Genomic DNA, 16756 nt, shown 5'->3' on the forward strand with positions numbered 1-16756 from the left:
TTACTATTAAAAAGCAAGGAGAGGGCAGCTATTATTTTTTTTTTTCTTTTTGGTCTTTTATAACCTTGACATTTTAAAGAATATTGGTCAATCACTTTGTGGAATGTTTCTTAATTAGAATTATCTGATATTTTTTGCCTACTAGATTGATGTCATGCATTTTTGTCAAGAGTAGAGCAAAAGTGAGGTTGTACCATTTTTGGTTCATCATATGAGGAGGTACTTGACATTTTCATATCTTTTTATGAATGATGTTAACTTTAATCACTTGTTTAAGGGAGATATCTGACAGATATTTCTCCTACAAAGTTATTGTATTAGTTTTCCATGCCTCCCATAAGAAATTGCTATAGGCTGGGTGGCTTAAAACAACAGAAAGTTATTGTCACAGCTCTGGAGACTAGAAATTTGAAATCAAGGTTTGTTCAAGGTCATGTTGCCTCTGACGCCTTTAGGAGAACATCTTTCCTGTCTCTTTAATTCTGGCAGCTGCAGGGATTTCTGGGCATTTGGAAGCATAATTTCAATCTCTGCCTCCATGAACACATGACATTTTCCTGTGTGTCTGTCTGTTTTCTTCTAAAGACACCAGTCACATTGAATTAAAGGCCCACGTTATTCTAGTGTAACCTTATCTTAATTTAACCAATTACATCTGCAAATACCTTATTTCCAAATAAGGTCACATTCTCGATTCCAGAAAGGGTATGATTTTTTGGGGGGGAGGGCACCATCCAACTCAGTAAAGTTGCTGTTTCTCCTTTTCTAATTCCTAAGTGCCATGTAGAGAATGACACTAAAATTATGCAAATACCTTTTTTTTTTATCCTTTTGCCCACTAATTTTAAAATCCAAATACGATTCTTGTCAGCATAATTATCACCCTGCTGTTTGCAAAATGAAGAGCTGTGATTTCCATCATTTCTTCTACTTTTATCAATTGGAATTTTATCATTAAAGGAATTGTCACTTTCTCAGGTACTTATCATTATTATTTTGTTTGTTGTTTCTTTTTTCCATGTGCTAATTTTAAAAAGCATTTACTTACATTAGTATGGACTCATGGATTCCTGTTTTATGGGTTATAATCTATTATTGTAATAACAATAATTATTACCATTGTTAATTTGTAATAATTGTCCAAATTGTTACCATTGCTCAAATTGTCCCAGATTGCCCACTACCAGTTCCTGCAAGTTGGTTTTTCATTTTTGAAGTTTTGCTATGTGCTGATAGATGAAATTTTCCCTGATGATTCTGCTCCTAATTTTGATATCTCTTTCTGAATTTCTATTTTGCTCTATAGTTAGTGCCACTTATCAGCAATTAGTTTTGTTTACTTTTAATTTTAACTATGTTTTCATTCTCTAGTATCTTCTCTCAGACTAAAAATTTATTATATTTTTCAATTTATCTTTACCCAGAATTAATAAAATCTCAGGACTAACCATGTAGTAGGCACTGGAATTATTCTAATTTGGTTGATTAGTCTACTAATTTATGAAATCACAGTTTCTATTCACTTAGCATCCAGTATTCTATGGTTCTTCCTCTGGAATTTGATAACTGAATATATAATGTTTCTCTTTGAATATAACAACTTTCTACTTTATTCTGGCCTAAATATCTAAGCACCTGGGTGTATTTGTATTAAATACTAAGTACTACTGACAATCCTTGCTTGGCTTGAAGCTTCCTACTAACTTTAATTAAATACACCAAGCAGCTTTTTACTCGTATTCCCAAAGCCTTAATTATAAGAGCATACCAGTACACCGAAACAATTACTAGTTCTTTCCTGTGACAGGGTGGAGTAAGTGCATCTGGATAAATGTTTGCTGTAGGATTAAACTAAAGAGAGCCAATTCTCATCTAAATTTTTTTGAGTAAGTGTGTTTGTGAACAGCTTTTGCCAGCTTCATTTTAGATTCAATTTGTGAACACTAATACCAACAATAGCTTGATTAAGGACAGGGGATTGTTTGCGGACCTACTGCATACCTGCCATGAAACTGCTTTAGAAATGAATAGCATCAATCAATATTGCTTCTGCTATGAGAAGTCAAGTTAAACCCTTGGTGTGCTTTTAATTACATTTTTAGAAGACCTAGTCCACCTAAATCAAAGATACGCACACTGCAAAAATTTAGAACATTTTGTTTCTTTTAAGTCATTGGCCTCTGCAAGAAAGTAGAAAGCACATAGCATTAAGAGAATTGAAGAGGATTATTTGTCACACATGGCTGCACATTTATCTGCATGGACTAATAGTTTCATGTACTCTTGAAAATGTAACTAACATACTATAACTTACTAGACAAGACAAGTGTAAGCAGGATACTTTATTTATTTAGTTTTCTATATCTACATTTTTCTTTTTTTTAAGACAGCATCAAATAAGTGTTTAACATGAAGCAAGCATCACACTAAAATCTGAAAATTCTATTTTTAATGATAATTAATGTTTGAGGATATTGTGGAATGGAAGGGCATTTGTAAGGTGAGTACCTGACAGATTGGGGCATGTGAGTTTGGGAGTCATAGTGTGGGGAGCAAAGTTGTTCTGCTGAATGTAGTGTTCCGAGGATAATCTGGGAGGCAGGAGATAGCCATCAACTATAGAATATGAGACTGAAATTTGCACTGGGGAAAAAGGGTCAGGCGGGAACCATGAATGTAAAAACAAATAAACCCACAGTCAACCAAACAAAAGATTCAGAGAACAGGAATATATGACATGGATTTCGAATTTGCTTGCTATGGGATATGCCATGTAGCTCCTATCCCATAACCAGCAGTTTTTTGGCAAATTCTAAGACACAAATACTTGGCACAGTCAGAGTTTTGCTCATTTTGTTTTATGCAACGGTGATGTTTACAACTCATGTTTGAAAGCAGTTGTTCAAGAGGTAGAAGTGACTGTAAGAAGGAAAGTTTTCTTCTTTCTTTTTTTTTCCCATTTATTTATTTTATTGCATTTTAGGTTTTGGGGTACATGTGAAGAACATACAAGATTGTTGCATAGGTACACACGTGGCAGTGTGATTTGCTGCCTTCCTCCCCATCACCTACATCTACTTTACAGTAACGTTGTGTTTTTAAATTCTGAGGGTGTGAAATGCGCTTATTGAGCTAATCTTAGTTTGCTCCTGAAGGATAGTGAGGAAATGTGCTAGCTGATATCACATTCAAAATACAGAGTTAGGTATTATTATTCCTATTGGACACATTAAAAAAAATGAAACTTAGAAAAATGATGTGCAAATGATTAGATCTGAATCCAGACTGTCTACCTCCAAAGCTACTCTGCTATCTTAATTTCTAGGGTTTAGAACACAGTAAGTTCTCAAGAAGTGTGAATAGAATTGCATGAGTAGCAGGTTGAGGGACTCTTTTAAACAGAATATTTTTCTGCTGATAATAGGGGCAGGGTGGTGACAGGCACAAATTCGCAGTGCTCAGCCCTTAGCACAAATGAACTAATTTGTGCCTCAGAAGAGTCCTATGCAGTGGTTGATGCAAAGGAACAAAGTAGCCTGCCAAGGTTCTAGGACTTTAAGTAGTAAACCAGGGATCTGAATGCAGGCAACCTGGCTCTAGAATCTGTGCTCTGAACTGTGTCCAATGTACCCTGACCTTCAGATGCATGTTTACATTTGATGAAGAGGCACTAATCAACAGATGAGTTGCTATAATCATCCCAATAAATGCTCTAGTTAGTATCAAATAGAACTATCAATAGATGAAAGTCTTTTGGCATCCCTGGAGGGACACAAAAGTAAGTTTCCTGAAGTTCAGGCAGACTTAGAAGCAGTATTCCTAATTCTTTCCCTCTGTTTTGTATAGTTCACCTCTCCCTGGCTATGCTGGCTTCATTCATATTAAGATAATGAATCATGGTAATGTTGACTCCAGCTAGAATAATTATTCTCTACATGCCTTCATTTTTTAAAAAAGAGGTTGTGTTAGGAGAACCAGAGAACCACTCCAATCAAAGTCCAATTTTCTGTCTTTCCAGCACACTTCCTTAAACTTGAGATGTGAGGAAAAAAGACCAAGTGCCCTGCCTGAGTTATTGAGGTGAATAAATCCCAGCTGTTAGAGAGCAAACCTCTTTTACATTGGTTCCAAACCTCCACAGATGTATATTTCAGCTGGTCTTTTTTCCCCATCCTTAGTCTTATTTCCTCGTGAGTGCATCAGTTTACACAAAGATTCTCTTTCAAATAAGCTGGCAGGTCCTTGAGTTCCCTGTGGCTGTTCTCAATGATGACTTTCACAATCAGGACTTTGGTGAGATCTCCTATTCCTCCTTAATTCCAGCCTAGTCAGACTGTGCAAGGACTTGTTTGTAAGAAATAATAGACAATCACTGCTATAGAAAAAGATGGGTGGCTTTTAAGGAGTTGACTAACATCAAACCATATTGCTTAAAACAATTGTGGGAAGGGCGTTGGTTATGGTAAAAACATAAGCTGCCGAGTCTTTCTTTGTCTTATTTTACTTGGCTGCTGTCATAAGCAATAAAACTTGTGTGTGACTGCTTGGCATTGTCATAGGTGAAAACCAGAAAACTTGTGTCCTCTTCCTGGCTCTGCCCTTGATTTATCACCTAAGCAAAACATTAACCACAGTGTGCCTCTTTTTCTTCCCTTCTCTAAGAAAACAAAAATGATCTTACTTGGACAGGTTGGTGTATGTTTCCTATTGCGACCTGAACTGCTTTGCATACATGGGGCTCTAAATTGTCATATAAAACTGGAAAATAGTGAGAGTCTGGTCCTGATAGGGAGTTCTCTAAGTAACTGAATTAATTTAGCACCTAAACTGGACTATTAAGATTGACTTTGGCCATTCCCAACAGATAGAAGCCTGGATCCTTTGAGAATAGGACCGCTCTGAAATCATTTCTTCCATTCACTGCACAAATGGTATCAGCACACCATTGTGCAGTCCATCTGGTCAACTCTTAGGCCTAAGCAACTCTTTATTTTCAGGGAGAAAGGGAAATACTAAAAGAACAAGCAGCTTGGAATAGATCACTCATTCATGTAACATATAAACACATATGTGAAACTGCCTACACAGATTCTGGTTGGATTAGAAAGTGATCATTGTAGAATGCTGTCACTTGAGAAATGCTGCTACATCTGTTTCTTTCCATTTCAAGATGTTGTCCTTACAATAGTTCATCTTAACCCAATTCTCTGTTATGCAGGAATGGTTTTTGTGTGGGTGCCAAGGGAAGGAGTATCCCATACACATAGGTTGCAGAAAGGGCACATGACATGACTCTGCCTGTGCTTTTCTACCTTGTCTACAAATGTCCGTCATAACAGGGCATTCCATGTACGGAATGACAGGGTCTTACTGTCTGGAACAGCAGCAAATGTCAGAAAAGAGTGGAGCCTCAGGTATATAGCAAGTTTGTCTCAGATGTCCCATCGCTCGTGTCATAGAAAAGCCATAAAATTCTTACTATAAATTAACTGCAGATGCTAATGCTGATATTGTACCAAAGTTGATAAGATAGTAAAACATAACTGGGTGTAAATTAAGAGCATATATATATATACTTATATGTAATTATATATATCCATATATCTATATCTATATCTATATCTATCTATGATCTCTCAACTTTTAATGTATATTATATAGTATACTGAATTATATTGCCAATAATAAATGTTGAAATTGTGTTTCCTCATGATCTGGGAAATACTTTTTTAACAATGAAAGCTCATAACATGGACATTGTTCTTATTAAAACCATTGATTATGTTTAAAAAGGCAGAGTGTTAAATACTTGTGATTTTCTTGTGTTTTTATAATCTGAAAGCTAAGAAAAACATTCTTAGCATCAGTCAGCCTTCCTTCTTTAAGCAAGTAATGGCTCTTCAAAGCATCATTTTTAAAAGAAACAGTGCTTTAGATTATCTGCTGGCTCTAAAGTGTGAGATGTAGTTAAGGTAGCATTTCTCAATGCCCGTACCATACTCCTGTTCTCAAAGGATCTAGGCTTCCATCACAGCCCTGTGCAAAGTTCCTCTGATGCTGGCAGGAATTGGGACAGCTTGTTTAATAGCTAACATGCTGCTGATGGAACAAGCTTATCTATAAAACTTTTAGCAATACTTTACTACTCCTGTTTTGTTTTGGTTTTCACATTTTATGAGAGGAGGAGACAATCATTATTTTCTCATATTTTACTCATTTAAGTCCAATCAAATTGTTTTCCAGATCTTAGGTAGTATTCCCCTCCCTCCTGACCTTTCTAGGAGCTCAAGGATTCAAACCCAAGTTTTTTTTTCCACATAGTAAGATCAATAAATATTACTAGTGCAATGAGGTGTTCAGTCACTACACTACCTATTTAAACTCCCATTAGTTACAATTTTAGTTGTTAAGCATCATTACATAAGCATTCTCTAGCCAGAGCATCTAACACTTCAAAGTCATGCAAATGCTGGTTCATGAATTCTGATAAATGTTTACAAATAGTTTTGGGCGGAGGGCATCATGTTTTTCAATCAGTGTGAGAACCTCTCAAGGATAGCTCATTGAAATTAGGTATAAATATTTAAAACAACACTTTTTTTTTCCTTGACAAGTGGGAAAAACATATTGCATTGTGCTTATTGGCAAGCCCCGTTATAAATAATAATAGTGTATCTAGATGATAGTACGTAAAGTGTTGTTTGTAGTCCTTAGGAGCTATTGTTCAAAGATATTACATGTGTTGACAAGTAATACGTGAAGGTCAATATGCACTGAATTAAGTGGTCAATGTGGAGGAGATCCAGAGGTTCAAGGCTGAGCACTTGTCCATAAAAAATGCATAATCTTCGTAGTCCAAAGTACAGGAATAATTTTGGAACCAAAGACCAACAAGAGTTGAGGAGTTAGGTATAGTAACCAGGAACCAGCAGAATGAGAACCATGATTTATATTGACCCAGGCAGAGGACCTTTAAGGTCCCTTATCAGAACAGAAGATACTCCCAAGTGCATTTGCCTCACACCCTGCAAAGAGGTTGTATATTATATTCTGGCAATCAGCGCAGTTTCTATTTCATTTATAGTAAAGATGGGTGGATTATCTTCCTTTTGTAACTAGCTTTTTAGAACCAATTTATTTAAACTAATTTTTTTATTAGCTATAAATCTTAATTCTAATTTTTTCAGCATCTTATACATAAACTTTTATGCTATATATTTAGACAACTAGATGCTATCATGTTTTACTTCTTTAAAACAGGGTCAACGTTTTGAAATAAAGTCATGGAAGCGTGGAGCTGGAAGATAATTTAGGAACTCATTATAAATGATAGACTTTGAGAAATTATTTGTGTAATACAATATAGAAATATTTTACCATTAATAATCCAAATATTACAGTATAGGTAAAAGTGACACTTTGGGTTTTATTATACAAATAAATTTGTCTCGGTTCTTTATTTCATTTTGTATGCAGAGAGCAGCTTAAATTTTGTGTGCTTAGGTAGTATAAATTTCATTCTTTTAATCTGGTATCTTAAGAATTTCTGCCTTTTAACAATTTCTTTTTTAATGGCATTATCTTTCAGAATTAAAATAAATTTTTTGAAACTGTTTTATTAAAATCATAAAAGGAAAGAAATAAGTGAACATGTAGCAAACATCTATCTATGCAGGATAATTATCAAGAAAATAAATATAGCTGAATGTGCAGTGATCTTAGAAATCCATTCATAAACCACAATATTGCCTCACAGACATTTAATAAAAACCAATCAATTTTTTCTTATTATTATTTAATGTCTATGCAGTGCAAAAGTATACACATGACTCAAGAGTAAATGTAATTGTGTCTAAAATCTGATAATATTGGGCTAATTTAGCATCTAATTCAAAGAAGGATTATTACCAACAGATATATAAGTATGATCCTGCCCTGAGATATACATAAGATTGTATCAAATAGGTGTACATAGTTAATATAGTGAATTATAATAAATGAATGGTTGCTATTTTTTGAAATTGGTAGATGAGACTTTTATTGGAATTACATAATTTAGCTTACAAAATTCTATCACTGGGCAAGTTTTAAGTAGACTTTATATGAAAAAGGATTGCAATCATTCAGTTTGTCATAACTACCCTCTCCCAATGACAAACAAAAGAATTAGGCATTTGAATTAACTGTAACTTCCAAAAGCCACCTAGTAAATTATTAAAGCCTACTCTTGAAAGTGCTTCCATAGAACTGTGACTTTAAATATAGTGGTGAACATGGAAGAGGAAGGAAGCTACAACAGCTTGAAAATGCATACTTGTTTCCCTATTTAAATTTAGAGAATGAATAAAAAGGCTGCATGTAAAGACATATTGTATTAATCAGCTAGTAGTGGTAGAGGCACAGTGTACCCTGGAAAATTATTCCAGATGCTGAGAATGACAAACTCTTCAACTAGAGTGACCACTTACATTTATATGAATCAAGAGACCTTGAGGGTTCTTTTTCTTTTTTACTTATTAGGGAAGACTCAAGTTAAAGCAGGAAAAGAATCTACTCTTTCAAATAAGGCTTGAGAAGGAAATGTTATAGAGTCCTTCAAACCAACTGAAATATCTAACACCCTGTATTGTTGATATAGAATTCTCTTTTACTTACTGTGGATATGGGAGGAGAGACGTTTTGACAGAGGCCTCTTAAAACAGACTCACTAGAAATTCAACAGTGTCAGGTTAACCAACTAAATGAAGAACAAAAATGTTCCAATAATGTGAATACAAATATAGAAATATACTGCTGGTGAAGATTTTTCTTTTAAAATACATGTTCAGAGGTTCTGAAACAGAACAGTGTTTCCTACACCTGGGTCCATTTCTTTTCTTTCTCTGTTAAGTAACTTCTCTGTGAAGCTCTTCCTCTATAGCATTAGTTGAATAACTCATTTTAAATATAGTTTTCCTCTCTATCACTATCCCCAGTTAATATTCAGAGTTTCAATTCTATGTATTTTTTATGGTGTGAACGTACATATTATTATCTTACTTTATAGCTGAAGAAACTTTATTATTATATATATATAATAACAAAGTTTATATTATATATATAATAAAGTTTCTTTTGTTTATTATATATATATTACATATATAATATACTATATATATAATATATATATTTATATAATAATAAACAAAGTTTATATTGACCATATAATGGTCAAATGCTGAAATTGACCTCTTTGTAATTAGATCAACCCATCAGCAATTCAAAGAGAAAAAACAGTAAAAGTAGAGAAAAAAATACTGTAAGAAATTTGAAAAGTCAATGAAATGATCTGCTTTGTTTGTGAAATTAAAACAATAAAGTATCTTATAATTTTATGGAAAAAATCCTCTCAATTAATATTTCATTAACTGGCAACTGAATATTGGATTTAAAAACAATATTATTTCTTAATTCACTATTTTCAACTCAGTGAAAGAGTATAAAAGTTTGATTTTAGTCACTAAACTGATTTTCCCCCCATACATGGCTATCCCCAGATGCACTAGATAGAAGTCACTAGTTCCTGTTCCCAAACATTTAGATAGTCTCAAAATAGATTTTTCTCCTTTTTTCTGAGTTCCTCACATTTTAAATTGTATAGGCTTCACAGCTTTTTATTCATTTCAGTAGTATCTGAGTCTTTTTTCATTGTGAAAACTGTAGGAGTGGAAAGAGGATTATACCTTTCCTCCCAATCATAGAGTCATGGCTGACACCCCGTTACAAGAAGGTTAAAAAGAGAAAAGCATAACAAACTAATGTGCACACGTGCACATGGAAGTCATATAAAATATAAAAACTAAAAGAAAAAAAAAGACATGTTTAACAACTAATACCTTCTTCATTGGGAAAAGGGAAGTGGAGGGTCTATAAATGAATGGGTCAAAAGAGCAGACAATTGTTTGTAAATGACTCTCTTTGGGAATTGAATGGGACAATAGTCTGGGACAAAGTTCTTCTGGGTTCTAGGTGGGTTCTATGATTTTTAGTTTCTTCCTCTGTGATATAAGTTTTAATCTTCTCTGGTTAGTGAAATTTCAGGAAAGGGATGAAGGCACTTGTGTTCTTTGGCGTTCTGATTTCTAGCTAGGTAAGGAGACTTCAGAGAGTAGCTTCATTCTGTGCTTTGGGAGAACTGAGAGACAGAATGGGTTGGGGGAAGGTCAAGGAAATCATAAGACTGTTTCCTTAGTTCAGCATGTCAAAGTGCCATATTTTGGGTTATCAGTTAAAAAAAAAAATATATATATATATATTTATTGCGTTTTAGGTTTTGGGGTACATGTGAAGAACATGCAAGATTGTTGCATAGGTACATACATGGCAGTGTGGTTTGCTGCCTACCTCCCCATCACCTATATCTAACATTTCTCCCCATGTTATCCCTCCCCAATGCCCCACCCGCTGCTGTCCCTCCCCTAGTTCCCCCCCACAGACCCCAGTGTGTGATGCTCCCCTCCCTGTGTCCATGTGTTCTCATTGTTCAACACCTGCCTATGAGTAAGAACATGCAGTGTTTGATTTTCTGTTCTTGTGTCAGTTTGCTGAGAATGATGGTTTCCAGGTTCATCCATGTCCCTACAAAGGACACAGGTTTATCAGTTTCTGAGCCCCATCAGTACTTCTTAAGTCATTGGAAGCTGCTATGACCACAAGATGAAGTTGGCTTCCATTATTGGATCAGTTAGTAGATGAGAGGCCAACTTTGGATCAAAGGAGATGATGGTAAGTGCATATATAGGTATATCCAAAAGAGGGAAAGTCGGCACTTTTAAAGAATTCATACCTGATATCTACAAGGAGAGGTTGCATGTGGAGAGCAAAGGGATTGGTGAGCCTTAGACGGTTATATGATAGAGATGTTATAAAGCTTTCATTGGCTGTGCAACATTGGGGAAGTGATTTTCTCTGACTTAGTTGCCTCATCTATGGTATGGAAATAATAATAGTACTAAATTAATTTGATTATTGTGAATAATAAAGACAGTTACTTAATGCTTGTAAAATCCTTATCACTGTGCTTGGTATATAGCAGGTACCTAATATTTGTTACAAGACTGCTTTATCTTAATACTATATTTAAGTTTGTAATTTTACTTTACTTGTGTAATTCTACCCTGTTAGCACAGTTTTACCTTGCTGTTTCACTTGTCTATGCTTAAGTGCTTGAGAGCAGGAAAATGGTAAGCTAAAGATCTGTGGCTGTGATTCATCTGAAGGTGCATAGCAACACTTGCAAACTAAATTCAAATAGGTTAATCCAATAAATGCAGCCACCTAAGCATACATCAGTCCTTCCTTTCCTGTAGTTTTCTCCTGTGGGAGGCAGATGCCGCTACATTTCTCTTGAATTGATTGCCTTTCTTTCCACTGGTTCTTAATTATTCCCTGGTTCCTCGCTCTCATCAGTGTCCTCTACGGCTCTTTCTCCTGACCCTGTGAACTTTCCCCATTTCTCCCATTCAAAACTAAAAACAAAAAGTGTGTGTCCCTTCAAGGAAAGGGCAGGGAGGGAGTAGAATTCTCTGATTATATATTATCTGGCTAGAGAATATGTATTTTTTCTATTATATGTGTTTTTAAAATGAGTTTTGTTTGTTTTTCTCTACTCCTGTTTATCCATTGTACTACCATGAAAGTGCCCTAAACCCAACACCAAAGATACCTAGTGACCTCTCCATCACTAAATTGCAATCGAAAATGTTTCAGATTTTACTTTACAGGAGGTAGCTGCTCCAGTAACAATTTGCCCTCTCTCTCCTTGAAGTGGGAGTTTCCCTTTGAACTCCCACTTCCCTTTGGCTTGTATGAGTCTCTCCTCAATTCTGTCCACACCTCTGAGATAGTCTTTCTTGGTGTCCTTTAACCTTGATGAGAAAGGAGTTTGGCAGGATTGGTTTCACAAAACACAGATCATAAAAACCCTGCGGATGAAACAGGAGGTGATAAAGAAGCTGGCCCAAATCAAAATGGCAATGAAAGTGACCTCTGGTCTTCCTTGCTGCTCATTATACACGAATTATAATACACTAACATGCTAAAAGACACTTCTAGCACCATGACAGTTTACAAATACCATGGCAACATTTGGAAGCTATACTAGGTGGTCTAAAAGTGGGAGGGACCCTCAGTTCTGAGAATTCCCACCCCTTCTCTGGAAAACTTATGAATAATCCACCCCTTGTTTTGCATATGGTCTGGAAATAACCATAAAAATAGCCAGCTAATAGCCCTTGGGGTTGATCTTCTTATGAAGTAGTCACCCTTTTTATTCCTTTGCTTTCTTAATAAACCTACTTTCACTTCACTCTGTTAGCTAATTCTTGAATTTCTTCCTGTGTGCCAAGCCAAGAGTCCATGTGGCCTCCTGGGCTGAACCCCGGTTTTAGGGTTTGCCCTGTGACATTGCTATCACCTAAGTATCTGTTCTGTGCCCATTTCTAGTTTCAGTTCTATTCAGTACCCTCTCTGCAATCTCAGTCAGACTCATCATTTTAATCACCTTACATAACTGACTCCTACATTAGAACTGGTGTCTTTCCATGAGATTTATATTAAGAAAATCAGCTAATTTCTTCCTGGGCATCTCTAATCTAAAGTTGAAGCCGTTTACTTCAAGGCTTCTTATTCTTCTTTTTCTTTTTTAATCATATTTTCCTTAGTTGATAGCAATGGCAGTGGTATCAGCTAAGGAGAATATAAAAACCCCGAACCTCTCTACTTTGCTATAAAATCAGTCTATACAATTATGTGGAGTCTTTTTTTTTTTTTGGTCTTCTAAATATGTATTAACTAGGTTCTTATTGGAGCTCAGAAAAAATGATACTGCAACGTGTGGTGCCTTTACGTGCTGAGCACTTTGAACTAAAGAATTAGCCTTAGTGCCCACATCTCTCTGACCTTCTCCCACCTTCTTGTCTCCCACTTTCTGTCTTTCCCAAAGCACAGGGAGAGGCTTTCTCTGAAGTTCCCTCGTCAGACTAGGGAAATTTCTCTAGAAGGTATGCAGTTACCTTAAGTTACCTCCCCTCCCCCTGCTCATAATCTCATCAAACAAGGAAGATTAATTCCAGGAAAGTAGAGTTGGCACCATCTGAAGAGCCCAGAGGATCTTTTTCTGAGGCCATTGTCTGTTACTTCTGCCCATTCATCTCCCCTAAAAATTATTTACTCTTCTAAAAGTCCCTGAAGCCCTCCACTTCCCTTTCCCTTGTGAAGAAGGCCATATTAGCTTTTTATATTATCTCATTGGGTTATTGGGTACTCACGGTGATATCCCAGTGCAGGCACTAAATTTTTATGCCTTTTTTCCTGTTAATCTGTTTATTGCAAATTTATTTCAGCAGACTCAATCATTGAAACTTCAGAGGGCAGAAGGGAGGTTCCCTTCACCTGGCTCTTCTCTTGTGTTCATGCCCACTACCCCTACCTTACTTAGATCCCCATCATCTTACACCTGCTCTCTACAATATCCTACACACCAGTATCTTTGGCATCAATTTTACTTCACTAATACTTGCCTTTCTCATTGGTATAATCTGTTAAAAAAGCATGTCTGTTTGTACTATGATTCCCCTTAAGCTACAGAGTAAGATTTCAATTCCTTAGCATGACATTCTTGGCCCTTTGCTACTAGGCCATTGCTCATGCCTTCATTCCATTGCCTGCCTGGAATTTCTACTCACAACTCTAAATTCCAGAAATTCTGACCAACTTATTGTTCCCTGTAAACATTATGCTGTTTCCAAATGCTGTGTTTTGTTTCAGTTATTCTTTCTTTCTGGAATATTCTTTCCTCATTTTCTTTACATTAATAAAACCTGTTCCCTCTTTAGTACTGAGTTCAGAAATTACTTCAGGAGATGGTCCCATGCCCTCCTACTTCACGTATCCCAAGTTGGATTATTTTTGATGCTTTCATAGCACTCAGTGGAAGCTGTGATCAGAATTACTGGATTATCAGTGACTAATTATTTCTCACAAGGATATTGAGGGGAAACATTCTTTTTTACACTATATACTGTGTTTTCATTGATTAGTTTCAGTATAAGTAATTATTGAAGTTATATGAATTCTAGCCAGATAAAGCATAAAGCATGTTTGACTTGTCCTAAAGCAGTTATCTCAGGGTAAATTTGTGTGTCTCCAAAAAATACAGCGTACATAAATCACTGTGAATATTATTTCCCAAGTTAAAAACAATTCTTTGTTTCTTCCCACAAATTTTTTTCCTGTGTAGCAAGAACAATATACTGATTAGGTAATTCTTAGATTGTTTATGACCTTGTAAGGATATATGGAATAAACTAGACTGTTTTTGAACACCACAAATCTTTCTCTAGTAAAAAATACTCAATGGCTGAAAAATTCTAATCCCCCAGCTGCACTCGGCTGGCCAGAATGAACTGTCAGTGACTGAATGAAGTTTCTGTCCAACTGGTCACAGTCTTAAATGCCGGCTTGGAACTTAAAAGAAGGGGTTTGTTATACAGGACAGATTTCTGTTCTATAAATGCAATAGAGTACAAATGCAAGGGTTAAAAATAAACTTCTAAAAGTTTATAGCTAACAGAGATGTCCTAATATAAAAATGCTGTGGGAAAACAACCAGAAAAAGAAAAAATAAAAAGAGAATATAAATATATGGTGTGGAAGTAGTAGAGATTGCCAAACACAGAAATACTTTAAGAATTCTCTAGAGCATATTAAGTTTGTTTAAATATGAAGTAATTCTGTATGCCCTTAAAAGTTTGGTAGTTGTCATTAGTAACAGTGCACATGGATGCCATTAGAAATTTGTTTCTCTGTTTGAATTGAGTAAGGAATAACTTTTTTAAAATAAGTTGATAAAAGAAGATATGATTTATTGTTTTAAAAAGTCTTGTTTGTTACAGTGGGCTGGGAAAAGGAGACTAGAAACATAAAATGTCATGCTGATAGTGTGCAAAGTAATAGAACCATCATTATTTAATACAACTTTCAGTGTCTAAAATATGATGAGGATTAGATAAAAAATTCAGCAACTTGTTTCCCATAGCTATAATATCTGGGGATGAAAAGACATTTTTATACACATGTACATTTTAAGATTTACAGAAAATGAATTTACATATTTAAATTAAGAATGAGGTAATTAGTTTTAAGAAATTAGCCTGAGAAAGCTGGAAATTCACTTAAAAACATGCTTATCAAACTCTTCATCAAACTGTAGAGTTGGGAATCCAATCTTCCCACTCATGCTTGAATCTCCCTTATAAAATAATAATGCTCACAGGCTTCAAGAGCCCCACTGAGATTCCCATGCTGCACTCCCAACCCTCACCTTCACCCCACTTAGATTTTCAAGGATAATTAGTTTGCTATTTAATTTTTCAAAATTTGGTTTATGTTAATTCTTTCTCATCCCTTGACTATTATGAACCCACTTTCTGCTGCATAGGAAAAAAGGCCCAAAAGCCAGTAAATGAAGGTACGAGTAGGGAAAAGTACAGATATTCAGGGAGAAGTTTGGAGTGCTACCGTGGAAGTTGCCAGTGCTTGCATTTAATCTGTGAAACAGCCCTCTATGCCGGTTTCTGCACACACCCCCTCTCCCCACTGAGGTTGCTGCTTCTAACTTTACATTTAGTTTCCCTTTTCCCAGGGCCTCCCCATCTCTACCCACCCAACCCCAACTTGACATTTTGTTTACTCTTACTTTTCTCCTCTCCTTTTAAAAGTATAGCTGACCCTCAAACAACATGAAGATGAACTGTGTAGTTTCACTCATATACAAATATGTTTCAATAGAAGTTATGCTGAGTGTGCCCAATTCTTCTGCCTTTCCCTTTACCTCCTCCACCTCTCCCACCTCTGCCACACGTGAGACAGCAAGATCAGCCCTTCCTCTTCTTCCTCCTCCTTCTCAGCCTACTCAACATGAAGACAACAAGGATGAAGACCTTTAAGATGCTCCACTTTCAATTAATGAATAGTAAATATATTTACTCTTTCTTGTGACTTCCTTAATAACATTTTCTTTTCTCTAGTTTATAATAATAATATAGTATAAATACATATAACATATAAAATATGTGTTAATTGTTTATGTTATGGGTGAAGCTTCTGGTTAACAGTGTGCTGTTAGTGGTTTTGTTTGACGGACTCGAAAGTTATACTCAGATTTTTGGCTATGTATGGGGTTGGCGCCCCAAATCCAGCATTGTTCGAGGGTCAACTGTAATAATTTTCAAAAATTGGTTTAGGACAGAGGAAAAAAAACTGCACTGATACTCTCCTCTGGCTCCTAAATCATAACTTATAAATTAATGAGGTAGCAAATAGAATAATTTTCTCTTACCTTTAAAGATACATGACTTATCGTACATTGTTTAATTCTGACTCTCTTTATTCAAATTTAACTTTTTATATCTGTTGTCAATACCAAATGATGAGAATTTCATACCAATTTTGTAACTATTTATTTCTTTATGATATGAAGCTATTGTGGCCCTGCCTGAAGAATAATTATGACATTGAAGAAGTTATGCTTTGACATAGCTAAACCTCCTTACAGTATCCATTCTTTTCACTGCTTCATTGTCATGTCCAAGAGCCTAATAAAGCTCATAAAGAATGCTAAATGCAGCTTTACTCAAACTCAGTTTTTCTGGAGCCCTGGTACTGGCTGCGTATGTTCTCGATGCTAGTTTCCCATAAGTACCTGAACTTCCCTCCA

This window comes from Cebus imitator, unplaced genomic scaffold (genome assembly GCF_001604975.1).
Source record: "Cebus imitator isolate Cc_AM_T3 unplaced genomic scaffold, Cebus_imitator-1.0 Scaffold288, whole genome shotgun sequence".
Lineage (NCBI taxonomy): Eukaryota > Metazoa > Chordata > Mammalia > Primates > Cebidae > Cebus > Cebus imitator.